The sequence below is a fragment of the Corapipo altera genome, unplaced genomic scaffold (assembly GCF_003945725.1).
Source record: "Corapipo altera isolate COAL_440 unplaced genomic scaffold, ASM394572v1 74, whole genome shotgun sequence".
NCBI lineage: Eukaryota > Metazoa > Chordata > Aves > Passeriformes > Pipridae > Corapipo > Corapipo altera.
The window spans coordinates 227793-248472 of record NW_020884934.1 but is presented as its reverse complement, the minus strand read 5'-3'; the positions used below and the strand labels follow the sequence as shown (position 1 = coordinate 248472).

General features: G+C 36.5%; 1 protein-coding gene across 2 annotated transcripts in view; it reads left to right on the top strand.

Moving 5' to 3' along the window:
- Positions 1-20680, top strand: part of GBE1 (1,4-alpha-glucan branching enzyme 1) — a 149023-nt gene that overhangs the window by 105417 nt on the left and 22926 nt on the right. The gene's annotated exons all lie outside the window — the stretch shown is intronic.

The window sequence follows — 20680 nt, the reverse complement described above, 5'->3', positions numbered from 1 at the left end:
AGTAGTACTTTCCTTTTGTCCATAAGCTGTAAAACACAACTGTTGCCTTTCTTCTGAAGCTCAATTTCTACAAGAAAGTTCAGTCGTTAATCTCATTTAATGAGCCAGTTACATTTCCATGTGGTCATCTTAAAAGTGGAATGTTGATCTTAGTTTCATCCAAAATTCTGAAGCTATTTATGCTCGCTGCTCTTTACCATATGCATTCCTTCACTTTCTTTGCAAACTAGTTCTTACTTTATACTAAAAATCTCAATTTCATCATGTGGTGTGACAAGTTCTGTATAGCAGTTCTGATAGTCTCATAGGGGAAAAAAAAAGGCTGAAAGTCTGCTGTAAAATCATCATTTCAGTTTTCTGCTCATAAACTACTTCAAAAGTATCGAAATTTTAGCACAGTATTTTCTTCTACTTTTGTTGTTAAACAATTTGTTTTATAAATTCAAAGTGGACTGTTGAATGTATATTGCCCTTCTTCCATGATAGTATATTTAACAATATTTTTTTTCTGATTAAAAAACTAGAGAACATAAGGCAGTGGTGACATTGGATTTAAGCACATCTGTAGGGATATATGTTCTCTTTCTTGGTATTAGAAGAAAAATACCATGTTTGTTTTCTTAAAAAGAATTGAAGCAAGTTCAGTACAGAACAAATTAATTCAGTACATGCAACACTAGTAAAACTATTATTTCCAATAAAATACCGAATTTTTTCCTCAGGAGTGAAGAGGAGTTAATGAAATAAATATTTATGAAGTGTGCAATCAGGCACCAAAACGTGCAAGGTGTGAGGTGTATGCATCCATTCAAATTAGTGATACTACAATAGTTAAGGAAGCAGGTGTTTAAAAAATACTCCAGCTAAACTGCAGATGTCTTTGCCCCAGATTGACTTGGTAAGATTAGAAAAATGATCAGTAATTCAGTGTGGCATGTTAAATCCAGTGTGTCAATGCAGGTTGATTGAGCAATTAATATTGGGTATCTTTGAGTACTGCAAAGGTTTCAGTAACTACTTAATAGTTTGCTATATGTAAAGGTGAAAAGATTGTAATAAATGTTGGCAGAGGAAGCATATAAATTCAGAATACTGGTAGACCTGTGTACTTAAAATGTGTGTTTCATCTTGCTATCTAGTTAAGCAAATACAGTGACAAATGAATTCTTTAACTTCCAGTTTTATGTGAATGCTGGCGGTAAGAAAGAAAAACCTCCTGTAGGGTAGGGGAAGGAGTGGAAATCTTATTTCACAACACCTGGAGAAGACAGTCCAGGTGCCTCTGTACTTCCCCAGGTACTCCCATAAGCATCTTGTACCTTCTTTTTCTGAGAATAAAGAGAGCAAAGCAACGCGCTGCTTTCTCAGTGCTTTGCTCGCCTTGTGGGAAAACAAACTGCATCTACAGAACGTTGTGTCAGGAGTGGAAACTTGTGTTCTCAAATGTATCCTGGAACTTCTCTTTGAAGATCTGGAATAATATTTAATTACAGGTGTGTTGGAGCAACATTTGTGTTTGATACAGACGTGCAGATCCCTGTTGAGGGAAACTGTGCCCCGTTGAACACTGAACACTGATTGTGGCTTTCTCCCCTCTCTCACTCTCCACACTGGGTGGTTCTCTGTCCTTCTTACATGTATTTGTAGGAAACCACTGCAAAAATCCTGGAAGTTGTGGTTCTTATTTTTTGTGTTTGAGTGTTTAATTTTCACCAAAGGCTTTTATTTTTCTTTCCAGTTGCTTGTATCCTGGTATTGGCAAGCAGTGATGTATGCAAACTTAAATGTGAATAGGAAAGTTTTGTCGTTTCAGTAAATTGGTTTGCGTGTAACAAAAACCTTGGGGAACATTCTTTCCTCCAGTCTGTGCTTTGGTTTTCTGTGCAGCTTTACAAGTGATCTCTGGGGCTTCATGTGTGCATCTGGCATGGAAGACTTAACCCAGAAAAGGAAAAACTCTATGCTTGGCTGAAAATGAGAATAACAATGATAAACATCCTGCTGTAGTGAATGAACACTCTGGAAGGCCAGTTTGTTTCATAGTAAACAATAATAATAGTAAAAAATTAGCAATTGTTTTGAAACTTATGCCCTGTCTAGGTTCTCTTTTTTCAGAGCAAGTAGAACTCAACAATCCCAATGTAGGTGTCAATTGTTCAACCCAACTCTTGTTTTAAGCAGAGATTTTAATACTGAAACTGCCCAGTACTGGTCAGAAGATGTCACGGGACTTGAGGAAGTTGCAAAAATTCCAAGTTCTTCTGCACGATATTTTAGTAGGAGCACATGTGCTGCTTCTTTAAAGGTTTATCGCTTCACATCTAATTTTCCATGAAGATATTGGCATAGACAATGCACATTTGATTGTCTGAACTTAAGTTACACTCAGGACCCCAGCAGTTACAGTGTGTGTCTATATTAAATAGTGAAAGTAATCCTTTAATTGTGAATAATATGAAAAAAAACTCTATTCCTACTGAAGTATTTTTCTTTGTAGTTGTAGTGATATTGGAATACAATATGCATCTAATTAACTTAAAACCAGAAAAATATGTGGAAAAATATTTGGGGCATAGATTTTTACCCTCCCTAATATCAGGATTTGAAAACAAATCCAGAATGAAAACCCTGTATCTGACTAAAATTCCTGATTGTCAATTTTAGCCCTCTGCAAAATAACGAAGGGGCTTGAGATTTGAGTCAATACCTCGATTGCTAGACAAGGACTAATAGAAGTTGTTATAATACTTCTAGAGTATTACAGGAATCTTCTGATCTCAGCTTGAAAATAAAGCAACCACTGTTGTTACCCACTAGACAATGTTTAACTTCAGTGTAAAGGCTCACACGTATTTCCTGAAAATAATATTGAATGTACCACTACAAAACTGTTCTCTCTGTGTATCCTTCCATTTTCCTTTGGATTCATTTTCTATCTGACCCCTGAAGAAAAGCTGTAGACAACTGTAAATTGTTCCTTTCCTCTAAATTTTCTTTTTCTATTATCTTCCTCATTTCAACCCTGCAGGACATGTGAAGAAGCTGTGCCAGTTCTGTGAGCTTGTTTCCAAGTTCTCTCCATATATTGCAAGATACATCTGCTTGACTAAATTTAGACAAGCAAGGGTAGTTGTTTTTTTGCCTTGAATATACATAAGATACAACCCAAGGGGCCTTAAATAGCATTTTGGGTCCTAGGGATCCTTCATAGCACAAATACATAATGTTTTATGCCACTGTAGGGTCTTCCTTTTCAGCTTGCTAACAAGAATTTTCTTGCTTCAGTTTTCATTTGAAATTGGTTTAAACTCCTATCTATTGATTTAAATGGGGATTAGTTCCTACAAGAATCTCTAGCACTATTTTTTCGTTACTCTTCTATAATAAAACAACTTGTAATTGGGACTCCAGAGAGCAAGTCTTCCTCCCTACAAAACAATTTTTGAGATTATATATATGTATATATATGTATCTCCATATATAACTAGAAAGTTATTTGCAGTAACTAGAACATTTTCTGCAATCATGAGCATTGACTGATGGTGTTACTATTTGGGTTGACATTTACCTGTTTCACTAATATCAGATTTGTTAAGCTTCCTCTTTCCCACTTGTTAGTTTATTTACACAGTAGTTTTATCCACCTTCTCTAGTCATCAGGGTTCTTAGCATGCACCAAAACAGTTTCTTCTCTAATGCTTTGGTGTGATGAGACCTTGTTCTTTCTTTACCCTTAAAAGTAAAATGCTATGCATCATATATTCCTCTGAGTATTTTAGAGAGAGAAACTTGGATATTTTTTCATTTATTTACTTTTAAACTAAGGGATTTCATAACAGAAGGCTTTTGAAAAAGTATTGACAAATGAGAACAGGAACGGTGCAAAAATTGTATCAGTAGCACGAATATCAGGGAAAGGAACATAGTATTTACTTTAAGAATACTGATTAAAACCTGAAATAAAAATTATACAGCATAACTTACAATATAAATGGGAATGTTGCTTTAGGCAGAATCTGAACTACTACTTTTATTGCTGCCTATTCTAGATAAAAAAGAATTTTATCAAGAACAAGCTTAAACCTAAGAGAGTTTGGTTCTCCTAGGCATTTTGCAAGCAAATCACACTCGCATTTTTACACTTTTTTCTGTACACTTTCTAATGCTTATTACTCCTGTGCACTGGTGACTTTTTAGACCATGACCTAAAACGTGGCCTTGCAAGAGCAAACGCTCTTCAGACCTGCTCACTTCAGTTGACTCCTCCTGATAAACAACCTTGAAGTGCTCACTTGGTGCAAACTGGAGCTTTAGGAGAGGCAGTTTGAAGTCATCCTTCTTAATATGCTTACCTGGTGCAGCTGACAAATGTGCTGCCAGTTCTGGTGGGTGCTTTAATTTCATGGCAGTCTGACAGAAAACAATTATGTTCATTTTAAGGTAGGAAACAAGAAATGTGTAATCTGAAATCTTACCTACAGTTTGTCAAAGACTTAGTGGTAGACCTCCTACAATTTGGTTGCGTATTATACCATGTGCCCCTACTCACAACTTGGTTTGGGCAGTGGCAGTAGGAAGAATCCAGATATGTATATTAGTCTTCATTAATCACTTCAAGAGTTTCTTCTGCAAGGTGTAGAAGTGCAAGCTGTTAATATTTGTTGCTCATTAAGAGCTGATTGAAACAAGCTCCATTTCTACACTTACTCAAAACACATTAGACCAACTGGGAGAAAAGCACTTAAAACTGTCTCATAGTTTGAAACTAAGCCACACACATGCAAGCCTATCTTATCCCACCTTCTCCTCACAAATTGTTATGTCCACATACCAGGACATACTATTGTTGTGGGAGTGGACTGTACATCCTCCTTGAAAGAATAGGGAATAAAGCTCCATAGGTCTATAAGTTATTTAAATACATCAGTAAAAAGGTCAGTAGCAGCAATCTATGTATGTGATGGTGTTGGTGTCCACACTGTGGCTTCTTAAGTCAGGAACCTTGAAACAGAAACCTTCATGGGCAGCAATGTCCTCAGAACTGCTTAAGAATCAACAGTTCAATCACTGCCTTCACAGAGTGAAATCTGGGTGGGATTTTCCAGGATGGGAGGGAGAGTAGTCTAAATCAAGGTCTTTCAGAGTAATCCTGATGTTTCCTGAGTTTGTTCCCACATCTGCTGGGTATCAAATATGCCAGAATTATCAGTGGAGTAGGTTTATAGTGTATCAGGCCATTCTGACATTGTGCACTTCAGTTACGGGACGTTGGGTTTGGTTTTATGGATGGGACTCATATTTTTTATTTGCATTTTATTTACTATTATGCTTTATTTATTATTATGCCATCATTTAACCGTGGTAATATTGTTATTGGAACTTCTGCTAATGTCTCAAGCTTTGTTCCTAAGACTCCACCTGTTGACTTACATATTGTATGATTTGTACAGCTCAGAGTTGAGGCTTGGAACAGCTTTTCTGTCACCATGTATGAGTGCATAAAACCTGGTCTACTGTTGTAATAGTTGGTGTGATGGAGTTATTAGAGTTTCATGTCTGCTGCTTCGACAGCCTTTGTTTTTGCTTTATTGTTGTTTTGAAGAAAAATCACAGAAATAGGCCTCTGTGTTAAAGCTTTACAGTATATCTTATGATTATTACCCTTTCAGCACATTTTTTTTTGAGGAATTTCTCTTTTCAGTTTTTCAAAATGATAATTTATTACAGAAATTATGACAAAGTTAATATCATTATGAAATAATTTTTTCAGATCTTCTGGACTTCTAACTCTACAGAGCATGGCTTTTATTCCCTCCTTTCATAATTACCTTTTTTCCCCTCCATAACTATAAAATTCAGAATTTCTTTTCAGTAAACTATAACTGAATTATTTACAGATGACATTTATTTAGTTTTACTTAGCTGTTTTTTATGAAAAAATAGATATAAAGACTACAATATTCTTACTAAATTATATTTTGCTTTCAACTTCTTCACCTGGAATCCAAATAAATTTTAAAGCAACAGGTTTACTTCCCTTTCAGTTTTATTGCTATTTGTAAGCGCTGTAAAAGCTCTGTCATAAAAATGTATCTCAAATTTCTTGAGAGGGCATATAAATGTACATATTTATATGTGAGTCTTCAGATGTTGTCCAAAGTTAAGATTTTTATAGAGGACAGTATATTCTTGCCTGTTAGTATGGAATTTTGATAACTTGTGTAAATTTGGTAATATATTGAAAATTTATTTTTATATCTACGAGAGAGGTTTCTTTGCTCAATGATTCATTCAGTGTGTAAGCAATCAAGCGTAACCGTCTTCCATGTTCAGTGCTGTGGTTAAATTGGATTCAAACAAAATGCTTTGACTATTTTCTGTTTACATAATCTTGTACTTTAAAATATTACATATTTATAATTATTTTTAAAATCTTCTAAAGCTTGGTTCACCCTATGAACAATTTGTTAATCGTTAGGGCTTCAGAAGAAACTCAACCTTTCAAGGTTATGTTGCTCATAATGCCTTTTCAGAGAGGAAAAATGATCTAACTGGTTCTCTCTTCTGAGCAGAGAGCACTTTTGGGGATGTGTATGTGTTTTTCTTATTCACATGAAGCTTTGGTCTGTCACTGTATTTAGAATGACAGCTTGAGTAGACTTGCTATATCTGGCCTATAAATTTCTGCTTCTGACGCTCTGGGTCCTTGTTGGAAAACACAATGCAAAACTTAAATAAAAAAAATATTTTCAAATTTTCAAGTAAATACGAAGTTGATCTACAGATAAAACCAAAGACCATCATTCAGGTCTGTCTCCATTATAATTTGCCTTTTTTGAGAGAGAGAGAGTAGACTTGTTTGGAGGGTTTTCCCTCTTTTGTACCTGATAAAAAGTAAATATGTGCAAGAACTTCGTGTGTAAGGGCAGGAAAAAAGGCCAGACATGCCCTGTTCAAACAGTTCAAATATGATGTTGATGTTAAAGCTTTTGCTTTTTCTCCCTACTGGTCACTGTCCTTCATACAATTTTGATGCTGATAATTTATCAGTGCTCATTTTAAGTTGCTTAATTTTTGAAACTCCCCATGACAAAAAGAAGCTGCAGCAGCAACCTCTTACCACACCCAGCTGTGTTTCACTTCTACTTTCTGCAGCCTGTCTGTACTCAGTAGCCTGGAAAGGGCTCACCAATTACCTGACTGAGAGAAAAATGGAGCTATTTGTCCAAAGCCATCTACCAAAGAGCAAAAAATTTCTTCCTGATTATACTTTGTAGGCTGGCTTTTCAAGAGAGAGAGAGAGGTGACACAATCCATGTTCTTCCTTTACATCCAAATCAAGTAATTTAGCAACATCAAACTATAGTGAGCTGGTGTAAGAGGTTGCAGAGGAATCTGTTAATCAGCAGCCCTTCCTTTAGCTACATATTATTCTTTCCCAGACTGGTTTTGAGTAGTGCAGAGCCAAATAGAATTAAACCCCACATGTCACTCAGTAAGGAATTGTTGTTTTGAGACATGACTGAGCAGGTGACATTTTGTATTTGTAACGTCTGAATAATAGATCCTTAGGCATATATTTCAATTTGGATTTTAATGTGTGCAGTTGTGGTAATTTGAAATGAGTTTATCTCAGTGTGTCATTAATTCCCCAGTCAATGTAGTTTAAGCTGAGATAACACTATGTGATGATATTGGAATAATAAAAAAGATACCTTTATGAGTTCAAGAGCTTCTTATTTTCACAAGGTCTTATTAGCTTAAAATCTTCTCATTGTCCTAATTTTTTGAGGCCATCAATCTGACACACACAGAGGAATTTACTAGAATAAGAATTTTAACAACATCATAGTTTAATTTGTGTTGATCTTCCAGGGTTAAGGTATTATCTAAGCAAATTTTCATGATAAGTGTAAAGTCTGCACAGCAAAGCATATTAGAACATATTTCATAAATACTGACCTGTCTTTCTCAGATCTCTTTGGAGATCTTCAGTTTGAAATTTCATAGAAACATAGAATTGTTATGGTTGGAAGTGACCTTAAAGATCACCCAGTTCCACCCCCCCTGCTGTGGGCAGGGACACCTTCCACTAGACCAGGTTGCTCAGAGCTCCATCCAGCCTGGCCTTGAACACTTCCAGGGCTGGGACATCCACAGCTTCTCTGGGCAACCTGTGTCTCACCACCCTCACAGTAAAGAATTTCTTATTAAAATTTAATCTAAACCTGCCCTCTTTCTTAAAATTATGTGGGCTTCAGATGTCACTGGAATGTGTCACTGCAAACACTGACCACGTGCTGTGCTTTGGAGTTACATTTCTGCTGTAATTTATTGCAACCTTATTGAAGTTTCCAAAAAAAAAAAAAAAAATCCTGAAAGCACCCTAACCCACTTGGTGTGACTCCATTTGGCAAGATATTTAATGGAAAAAAGCTTTTATATAGTATCAGTCATAGAGAGGCAGCTCTGTATTGGTGTTGGAGGGAGGAAATGTGTGCAAGGTAGGAAGCCAACCAGGATGATGTGGGGGTGAAAGAAGGAGACAATCAAGTTGGAATTGGAGTGGAGCTGCAGGCTCCATTAACCCAGGAAAGTTTCTTTATCTTTCTGGCTAAAAAGACGTGTTCCTTTGCATAAGTCAGGGTAAATTATTTCTGTGAGCTCATGAAAATAGATAAAAATACAGTGCAAATGAGGTATTTTAATTTTACTTCAGAGTAAGTGTTATGAGGTTAATTTTGAGTATGAATATAGGGCTGATTTTCTTCAGCTTTCGAGAAGGGAGAGGCAGAATTTATAGTGGAGTAAATTAGAAAGGGAGTTTAGGAAGACAATAAAATTAATTTTGGCTGAAAAGAAAATGAATTTTGTTAGAGGTTTTTTGGTTGTGGGAGTTTTTTGTTTTGTTTTGTTGGAGGTTTTTGTTTGATTTTTATCTTTTTTCCAAGTAGTACAGCTGCCTTCTGAGTTGGAAGGTCTTGTTGCATATAAAACATTGGTTCTGTCTTAATGTATTACAGAAAAGTGCAGACCAGGAGGAGTAACAAGACAAGTGACTAACATCTCAAGGAGAGCAGAGGATTATTCAGGGTTTGTGCACTCTGTTTACAACCAGAAGCCTAGAACTTTTACTCAGTTGGGATAATTATTCAGATCTTTTTGTGAAATTCAGAGCAGGTCCCACAAGTGAGGTATTTCCATTGAATATCTTCTCAAGTGGTTTTTTTAGAGAGATTATTTAAAAGCAATCTGGTAATCCACTCACTCCTGATTTAAGAGTCAGTCCATAGACTGTGAAACAGCTCCCTTAAGCCTCTCATATTTTATTATTTTTTCTTTTAATCTGGCTAGCTGTTAATACAAAGTACTGCAGGAAAGCCTGGATCATCTGGATGGCTGTATTATAGGTCAGCTCTTCGTGCAGCCTAAGCTCACAACCTTTATCTTCATAATGGAGAAATGTATCGTCTTATTTCAAAGTATTAATGGAAAAAAAGGTATCTGAAGGAAACCATTAACCTCTGTTAACATAGTGTTGGATTGGCAACATGTTTTCCACTGTTTATCTTAGGCTCTTTTAATTTGCGAAAAGCACAGATTTTTGGATTAGGATGTGTACTTCTTAGTAATTGATATGTATCCTGAAGTATAAGCACCTTTTTTGGTTTTCTTTCTCTAGACTTCTGGATATGTGTCTTTTGTGCATTCATTTTCTCTAAGACTGGAGGAATATGCATATATGACTTTTAAAAAACAAACAGTCAACTTTGTACAGGCTGAGTTTTTGTTCTTACGTCTGTTTATGTTCGTGATTTGTTATTTATTGTAGTTCCTAATGGCTGCCACCATTTTAGAAAGAGAGGAATTGTAGATAGTATTGCTTGAAGGGAGAAATGCAGAAATCTGAACATAAATGGACTTTCATAAATCAAATTTTTTCTTTGTAACATAGTGAAAGTGCTAGTTGTTTATAGATACCAAAATGCTGTATAAATGGATATTCTATTTTCCATATGTCTTCACTTGTGTTATTGTGCTTTCTTCCTCCTTGTGTACTATTAAACTGTACTTAGGCAGCTTCTATGTATTATCTCTTCAAATATGCAAATAGTTAATTCTTAAAATCTATTTTTCAATGTATTTTTAAAGTAATGGAGGTGTTATTTGAGATAATTCTTATTCCTGCCTGCAGGTGCTTTTCAATCAGAGAAATGTGAAGTTAAGCCAGATCAGTCTCCAAGTTAGGTTTTATTTCTGGCATTGTCACGAGGATTGCTACTCCCCTTCCCACCCCAAGTTTTATCCTGAGTTCTAGAAACTGTGCTGTAAACTGTGCAATGCCTTTTTATGTCAAATTTAATATGAAGGGTGGAGAGCACACATTTTATGAGGAGTGGCTGAGGGAGCTGGGAGTGTTTAGCCTGGAGAAAAGGAGGCTCAGGGGGAACCTTATTGCTCTCTACCACAACCTGGATGGAGGTTGTAGCCAGGTGGGGTTTGGCCTCTTTTTCCCAAGTAAAAAGCACTAGGATAAGAGGAATTGGCCTCAAGTTATGTCAGGGGAGGTTTAGATGGGATATTAAGAAAAATTTCTTCACCGAAAGGGTGACCAGGCATTGGAGCAGGCTGCCCAGGGGAGTGGGGGAGTCACCATCCCTGGAGGTGTTTAAAAGACATGTAGGTGCAGCTTTTGGGGACATGTTTAGTGTTGGATTTTGCAGGCAGCCTTAATGACGCTATAACTATTCAAACTCCATAAAGTGATAAATATGCCAGAATATTGACATAATAATTTCAATAGATGTAAAGAAAACTTGTCTTATTTGTGCAGACTTCTCCAGTGTGTTAAATTTATTGTTCTGTTTGGAAGGGGAGGGGAAAAAAAGAAAAATCAATATTGCACTAAGCTTGTTACAGTGCTGACTGTGACTAGTCTTAGAAATATAGTAGCTATATACTAATATGCTGCTTTTCTATATATGGGATGGAATGGGGAGTCTCAACTGAAAATGAATCAGGGAAGTATCTTCATTTAAAACAGTCTTCGTTTTCTGGAGTTCAACCTAGACATAGTTGAAGTTTTCAGAAAATTTATGAAAGTTCCTTTTTGTATTTCCTAGTTGTTTCTATATTTGTAGGTCAGAAAGACTGTATTTTTAGGTTTTTATTGCCTATATGGAAGGCTGTTGCTTGGTTTGTACACTGCACATAAGAATACAGAACTAAGTCTGTTACTTGTCTCTGAGAACTTAAATTCAAGAAGAGGCCTGTAGAAATAAATAAAATGTATCCTAGTAAAAGAGCTATCTACATGTTATATTCTCTGGGTAAGATTTTGATTTGTGTTGTTTTCTGTGATATGAAAATGTTGAGAACACTTGAGAGACCAGGCACTCTAGAACAAGGGATGGAAAACAGGATGATGAGTGACTGAAGGTTTATGTTCCACTCCTCAGTGCCTAAATGTAAATGTGGAAATGTTTGTGCTAGGAATGTGTATTGAGGAAAGCCTGTAGAAAGCAGCAGCAGCCATATTTGGTTTAGAAGTTGTAGCATATCTTTCTGTAAGGAGACTTTTTTTTCATCTGCTGGTTTATAAAGGGATGATGTGAGATACCAAGAGTAGGGGCTCGGGGACGTGAGAAGTTTTTACTAGTCACACATTACAACCCTGTCTCTCTGTTCCTCCTTCCTGCTGTTACCATGAGGTATCAGGTTTTCAAAGGATAAGTTGTTTTCTGACAAGAAAACGTTCCCATTAAGATCTAAATAAGAAAACAAGTAGTGAATTAAGCTACCACCGTAGTGTGACTGTGTAAAGGAATGAAATGGAACAAAACAGAATGAGTAATGACATTGGCAAATCATTTTTTGCAGATAAAGGTGTAATTTTACTTATTTCAGAGGATTCTTTTCCTTTTTTTTTTTTATGGATGATCCATGTAAAACATTTATCAGTTGAGCAAGTTTATTTTTTTTTTAAAGAAAAAACCCACAAAGGAATAAAAAAATCATTACTGAGAAATATTGCATATGCCAGATTCGAAATGTCTTTGTGCAAGTAATCTCTGATGGTTTTTTGTCTCTGTTTTGTGTTTTGCTTTTGTCACTTTGAGTTTCCATACGGCGTTGCTGGAGGGGGAGAGGAGAAATCATCTTAGTGTTTGTACATATTTGGCTTTCCTCAAACAGTTGTAGCACAATGATTTTCAGACATTGAAGCAGGTTTGGGTTTTTTTTTTCCTGAGATTAAAGTTTATTTTTTCCCTTGACAGAGAAGTTTTCTCTCAGAGGCACAAATAGCCAAATAGAGCTGCACTACATTTTCAACTTAGGCCCTAAGAAAGCTGTGTCACTTCTTTGTACACAGTGAAAAGACAGCATGAAGCTTAGCACTTTGACTACATGCATATCTCAGTGAAATAAAATGCTATTTTTGGAAATAAGATTTTTAAAAAATTAATGAATGCATGCATACAGAATAAATTCCAGTAGTTACGTGAAACTTTGGGGTAGGGAAAGGAGAAATATGTATTAAAAAATGTTCTTAGTAAAAAGTTGCTCGAGGAAAAAAGTTGCAGGTGGCTACTTAAATGACATTGCTTGTATTATTTTATGCACTAATAAAGAAGTATTTGTTTCAAAACCTGAAAAACAAATTAAAATGGTATCATGTTTTAAGCAACTGTAATGAAATCTAGAAATAATTTCTACTCTGATTCTCATTTATTAGTGTAAATTTATTTTGTGTCTATCAACTTGGTGTCACAAGAGTAATCTAAAATTATTAGTTACTTATGTCTTGAAAGACTCACAGCTTTGTTATACCTTCAGCTGATTCAGGTCTTAGGGCTAACTTAAATATGTTTTGAGTATAAGATGAATATTTTTCTCTGTGTATATAGCAAACTGTTGAATTTCAAAGCCAGAAGGGATAGCTCTAATCCGCAAATAAAGAGGCACAAGATAATGGAATGAAGAGAGGGGACATCTCATGGTGAACCTGCGTTTCTTGAAGTTGAATCTCAAAGGTTCAGGGTTGTAGACTGTTCATTTTCAACTATTTACTTATTTCCTAAACTCCTTTGAACAAAGTGATTTGAAAAAACCATGAGTGTGAAGACAGATAAGCAATCTGGGAACAACTCGAGGCAAAATTTAGCATTCTGATCTATGAAGACACTTGTTCAGAGTCATCCCTTCCCCAGCTGTCACAAGAACACACCATCCAAAATGCAGCTTTTCCTGATACCCACACCATGGGACCAGGAAGAAAGAGCATTTGATCTCTTCCCAGCGAAGCCCCCCAGGAGGAGTTGGTTAGATTCCTTTTTATTACAAAATCCTGTTTGACTTGTTCTCAAGTTCAAGAAGTAAACTGGAGTTGTAAACCCCCATATTTTTCTGGTTTATTGCATATATACCCATCACTTTAGGCAAGTCACTTTGGTGACACTTTGGTTAGTGCCTCAGTCACTAACCCAACTCTGTGCTCTGAGACCATCTTCCTGGTGAAATATGTACAGCAAAACATGTAGTGTCTGCTTTCCTGTTGGCTTTGGGTGAGGAAAAACATACTGAGCAATGTCTCCCTTCATAAAAGCTGGTGGCGTGAGGCAAAGTGGTAAATTCAACAAGTTACTCATAGAAAGTTCTTAGACATTTTTTAACTCTTCTGAGGCTCTGAAAAAAAGACCAAAAACCATCACCAGTGTTTTGAAGTCTAGCAAGTATCCTCTGCTGTGGTTTGTGAACCCCTGCTGCTCGGCTCATGTGCCTCATACCAGCATCCTTAATGCATGGGGTGATGTGTATCTGGAGTTACATAGGTAATGTACCATCATCAGGAAATGTTGGAGTGTGCATTAGGGATTTCCCAGTCGTTGGAACAATTTTCTATACTGAACCCTGCAAATTGGTAGATGAAATAGAAAACTGGCAGAAGCTCTGCCTGATGTCACTCTGAGTACCTCTTAAAAGCCCGTGATCAAATGACCTGTTATTGGGGAGCAAATGGCCAAAATCTTTTCTCTAGTCTTTCTGGCTCTAGTGAGAATGATTACCTGAAGGAGGAGGAGTGGACTAATGCCACTTAAACCAGATCACATTGTGGCTTCTGATGTCTCTTAAAGCAGTTTTTGTAAGGCATGTCCTGTTCAGAATTACATTATCAGAGGCTTTTCTCATTAATACACAACTTTTGTGCATCTTCATTAGTAGATCTCATTTACAGATAAACAAGACATTTCAATTCAAACTCTATATTTTCTGCTTCAGGACTGAACAGTCAATTCCTTAGTCAGTTCAATATGCTGACTGATGGTCATCAGTACTTCAGTTGATTGTCAGGCAGATGAGACTCTTCTTAAAACCTGCCCCTTTTTTTAGCATGACAAAGTGCCAAAGACCCTGACTCCTGATCTCTAACTGTGCTCTCTGAAAAAAACCCAAACTTTCTGTGTTTTCCACATAGAAAAACCCAACCAAACAAAAACCCCACCAACAGTACAAATAATCTTGCCTTAGACATCCTCGTTATGATTGACTCTAATGAGCAGAGATCTTCCAACAGATTATGCTGTCACTATAAGATTATTATGCTAGCAGTCTTGAAATATGCTAAAACTAATAAACATCACTTAGAAAAATCACTTTCAAGTGTCTGGTTAGAGGCTTACATAAACTACTCATTATCTTTCATTTCTTATGTAAGAGTATCTTAAAAAAGAAAATCCCCCAGAAAACAAAACAAAACAAAAAAACGCCCTGAAGCTAAAAATGAACAAGTTGAAGGAAACAAAAGAATGCAATACATTCAATGAATGCAAAAAGTACATAAATTAATGGGGGATGTTCTTCTGATACACACATTAATTATGTTTATACTAGCATAAATATTGACCATCCTCTGAGGATACTGCTTTTGAAACACAGGGCAAAGCAGCAGTTTTGTTCTTTGGAATAACAGTATATTTTAAAGGTAATTTTCTTTCCAGATTAAAAGGAAAAGTTGAATTTTTGTGAGAGGAAAAATCAGGAAATTATTTCCTCTTGGTAGAGTTTAAACTGGTTATGGTACTTGCTTCATGTATTTATTTACTAGTAAGCAGAAGGAAAATGAATCATAATGTAAATGTACTGTTTCATTTTGCACAGGCCAAATCAGAATTTGAAACTTTCGAGTCTACCTCTTTCCTCCTCAGGTTGCTCAAAGTGTTCACACTTCCACAAGGAGGTTTTTGGCAAACTTGTATTTTCCTAGCTTAAATAGTCAGTTTTGATTTCAGTTACTGTCATTCTTTGTTAACCACTCCAATCTATCTGAACTAGTGTTAGATGGTTTTTTGAACAGTCACATGTTTTAACTTGAGTTATTAGATAAAGATTCCTTCTAAAACCCAGCAAAGCATACTGAAGCACTGTGTTGGTTGGAGTGGAAATGCCAAAAAGTAATGCATGACACTGTGTTGTGCTCTGCTTTGGGGCTGATGTTTCTGCTGTCTTTAAACAAAGCTCTAGAAAACACCAAACCAACATTTGTCTTAGTGACCAGACATAGTTATCACTCTTTCCCGGGATAATATCTTATGCAGAGTTACTCTGCTTGAAGTGGGACTGTGGGCTACGAATGAGAACATCACTGCTCCTTTTTCAGTGGCGTGTTGCAGTTTTGTGGATCAACAGCTGCACTTGGAGAACTTTCAGCAGCTTCTGCTGCTCGCTGCTGGCAGTCCATGTGGGCTGGGCTGGGCTGGGCTGGGCTTGAGCAGAGTTAATCTTCTCCCTGCGAGGAAGCCCAGTGCAGCTAATGAGCAATAGAAGGCAGTGCATGCCAGCTCAGAGCTTCAACTGGATTTTTGACCTTTCAATCTCTGTGACTGGTAGGGTAGTTCAATCCCTGCTAGTCCTGAACTCGGCAAGGGCCTCTACCCCTTCTGATGCAGGGTCTTGGATTTTTTATAAACATTGTTTTCTAGTTTCTGCTGGATCTGATTCTCCCTTTACTTTCTCCTTTCCTCGAACTCCATTGTTGGTTTAAATAACTCCAGTCACACAAATTAACCACCAACTCAAGCGTACGTATCTGGGTGATATTTTGGGCCCTTTTACCTCTTACAGTTCATGCAGTGTATTGATGTCAGAAACTGGTTTAGTATGAGCATTTGAAAGTGGCAGGATGAGGTGTTTGGTTTTATTTGTTGCCCACAGTGTCTTTTGTCTACACATAAGAAGATTCAAGGAAAGAATTTTATCTCCTGTATCACATTTACTTTAATAACTGTATAGAAAAATAGGTTAGTTAACTGATATATCATATCTCAGGATTATTTTAAACTATTAACAAAGTGTATGACTCTCGAAACGTGGATTCTGTGTTTACATTTTCCCCAGCACGTTCAAATTTTGCAGATGGCTAATATTTCATTCATCCCTCAGCAGTAGCCCTGATGCAAAAGGAATAGTTGACCAATCTTTTCCAGTGTCAGTAGTTGGCATTTATTTTCATCTGTTGGGTAAAAACAAAAACAACTACATAAACTGCAAACAAAAATACCCTAAACAACAAACTAACCTGATCTAACCTTGAATCCTCAGTACATGATTATTTAGCATCAGTCTCTTACATGCTTTTGCTGCAAGGTAGGAGGACAATAAAAATTTAAATGTTTTCCTGCTAAGTAGTGGAACTGAAGTAATTGTAGAGAGAAAATGCACGGCTGAACAGTAGGAAGTCTGGATTTACCAGTGCTGTGCTTTTTATCAGCTCACTGAGGCAAGTCTATTTCTTGAAACAAATTATTTGAGAACGTTCTGTAAGGGAAACCTGACTTTAAAATGCTTGCAACTCTTCTCATTCCGTAAGGTTTTCTGTATTCTGAAACATTGCTAATAAGCAATTCTGGGTCACAGCACTTGCCTTTCTCCTTAATGAGCAGTTTGGGTTTACTGACCAAGCACTCCATGCGTTGTGCTGGAATGATGTTGTCAGATTCCATAATAATTGAACGCTTTGTAAAAACGTCTGTATCTTACCCATCTCTGTTTTCTGAACAGTATGTAATTGGAAGATGTGATTATGATCAAAAACTTCTTTGCCATATGTTGCCATGATGTTTAGTTGATGAATAAGGAACCTGGAAGCATTTTAATATACACATTTCCTTACAAAATATGAATCATTTTACTGTTTTTTCACACTTCAATGTGGTGAAATTCTCTGCTAACATTCAAGATGCATGGGAGTTCTGTAAGTTGATATAAAAATTTGTATTCCTTTTCTTTCTTTAAAATTTTATTTTGAGATTAGGTATTGAATTTTATTTTCCATGCTGACTTCTGCATATTTTTTGTTGTTGTTGTTGTTTTGTGCAAGGACTCATAGAAGTCCTTTGAGCTTTACATATTATCTCAGAGATAAGTCTTGGAGACTAAACTATGTCCAGACCTGATTATACAGAGTTTGTATTCACTCACAGCAGGTCAGTTCATTGTACGTTCACCAGAACTGTGCTGGATGTAAAGTGTGGGCTATTTAAGCACTGAAAGTTCATGTGCCATTCAACTGGAACCTAACACAAATATATCAGGTTATGCTGTTGCTCTTTCTTCAGTCCTCTGCATAACTTTCCCATTTGTTTCATATCTCAAAGCGAAGTGTAGTACTGGGATGTGTCATACAATCCATGTCTCAGACCTGCTGATGACCATGCTCACAGATGGGCATCTCTGCCTCCAGGATTACTAAATAGGTGAAGCAGATCTTTGAACAAATAGATATCAATGAAACACGGTCAGAGAACAAGAAATAAGCTCCTCAAGTAAGGGCTGTCACAACCCTGCAACTTTGTGTTTGAAGTACCAGCTGTGTTTCAGCCTGGCTGCCCTCATAAATCTGGAGAATGTCCATTTGAAAAGAACACTGATAACCTACCAACATGAACTAACTATCATATATTTTCACAAAGAGATTGAGGAGTGAGCAGACAGGTAGCACAACTCAACTTGTGAGTGCACTGCTGAAAAACGTATGGATAGCGTGGTCTCTGTAGTGAAGTCTTCTGCACACTGTTTTCCGGTTGTTGCACACTGGAATTATTCCAGAAAAGGACTAACTCACATGCAGTACACCTGGCTTTATAGCTGTTTTTTCTGCTTGATTTTACCATTTTTCTATTTGTTCCAAGTAATTCTTAGGCAAATATCCTTGCATATCTAAAGTATGGCTCCAGTTAGATGTTAGTTACACCTAAGATGACAACTGTTGTGTAGAACTGTGTTTAGAAACAAAAATAAACCATTTCATTACCTTTTCCCCTGTTATGTTTATATATATTTGTCTATATGCAAGTTCACAATGATGAGATGTTACAGTAACAGTTTGCTTTGAAACAGGGCCAAGTCCTGCAGGCAGAATACTGGTTGTCCCTTCAAAATTCACAAATCACGTATGTAACAGTCAGAAAAGAGATAACTCCATTTCCTTACTTGCAGTAAAACACATGTGATATGGGAACTTAGAAATCCCATTGATTGGTTTTCTGCATCAGAGGAGTTTAACGTTGGCAGCCACAGCCTTGAGACTGAGCACATCAAGGGCAAGTCTCTGGACTCTAAGAACTGTGCCACCGTGCCCAGGTACCACTTGCTTCAGGTGCTGTGGTGGCTGTTTGGAGTTTTCCATCTCTTTGAGGAAAAGCCAGTATGATTCTGTTCCTTTTCAAAGACTTTTACAGTAAACCCATCATTCTGGTTTTGAAAACACCTGGGTTCACTGGAAACAACAGCAAATGAGAGATGGTTAAAACTGTGAAGGCCTTGAGAAGATGTTTTTTTTAAAGCAAATGTTTTCAGGAAGTTTATAGATACATTCTCAGCATGGCAGGGTCAAGTCAACCTCAGATGGAGGGCAGGAGGCAGCTGGCAGAAAGAAGCTTTAATGTATTCTCAAAGCAGTGATATGTGTGAGTCTAGGAAGAATCTTGGGAATGTACATAAGGACATAAGGTAAGAAGAGGTTTAGACCTGTAACCAGAAGTATACTCTGATGGCTGATTTGTACTATTTCAAGAAAACAAGACCTTCTAGTTCTTTTGTTTGTTTGTTTTTTCCTACTTTGGCATAAGGATGACCTGCTTGGTGTGTAGACAGTGGAATAAGTTTTCAACTAGTGTTTTTTCTGCCTTTTTTAACTTGTTGTATCATTTCCGTATATGAAGTGTGTGTTATGTAGATATAAATATTCGTAGTGCATATAATTATTTATATAAAAGAAAGAAACCAGTCTCCCAGAATAGATGATGTGTGAGTTGCAGATGGACCCTGTGTTCATTTAAGTAGTACCTGAAGACAAGAGAGTTGATGCTCTCTGTTGTTCTCACCTTTGTGAGGGTTGGGGTGACAATACCATGCTCAGTCAGGCTGGTAGGGATACAATAGATGTCTCTGCATATGCAAAAAGAAGTAACAGAAACTAGTAAATATCTTTTGGATATGACTTCTGCCTTATGCAAACATACTTTACTACTTCCCTACTTTTCCCTCACCCCAGATAAAACCATTTAATTTAACCATTGTCTGTCTGATGCTCTACTTTGTCTTATGCTACTTCCCTCTTCTCCATCCCCATGTCTCTCTTTTCCTTCAAATTACTTTTCCACAACTTGCAAGGCTTCTCACAGTCCATCTCTCTGTTTTGCTTACTAACATTTGCTTTAGGATGCCTTTTCTTTTTTTCCCCTTTCCTTTTTAAGAAGTTTTTCCCAAACTTTTATTTAAAATTTTCTTAGTTTGTTTTGTTAACAAACTCATAGTTATCGAAGTAACTAGATTTGTTCCTATAGCAAGAACAGAATAATACTGAACTTTAATTTTTTTTATTTACTTGACATGAAAAGCTTTAATTTTCCTATGCATCAAATATTATTTAAGTGGTCTTTTTCCTCAGTTTACATTTTTTTTTCTCGATCCTTTACATACTCTTTCAAAGTTGGACAATGGAATTCTGTTCTTACTGATAGCAGTAAGTAAACTGCTATTTATTGAATATCCTTCTTTGTATGACCTCTATCCTGCTCCAGTCTGGTCCTAGATTCACTTTTCAGGCCATTTAACCTGTTTAGTTGTGGTACCAGTCAATACCCAGAAATGCACCACATTTAGCTAAACTTCTCTGACTGCATCTTCTGTTGAAGAAAGTTTCTTGACATAGGTTTTGTATGTTTTTGTAGAATTTTGGTTTTGTTGTTTTTATTCTTTTTTAACCTTTGCAATGTGTTGTGTAATATTTCTGTTCTTTAATATTTTAGTGAGCTCTTGGAAGTGGTTACCTAAATAATGTATACTGTGCATGTACACAGAGCCCAGTGGAAATGCCACGGTATCAAAGTCAGTCTCTTGTTTTTACCAAGTTACAACTAATAGGAAACAGCAAAATGGGAACCATTTCAGTGTAAAAGAACCACAAATAGTTTCATTGCTACTTTTTTTTTTTTTTTAAATGCTCTGTGAGGTCATGGAGTAAATTTTGAATCTGAAATATTGTATTCTACACTAGGAGAGGGGTGCTGAAATGTAAACTTTCAGGACTGAAAGTTTCTAAGAATAAACAAAATAACTATCCTCTCAAGGTCCCTTCTAGTTTAGGTAACTTCTCATGGTACTCTTTTTTTCTTGTGTG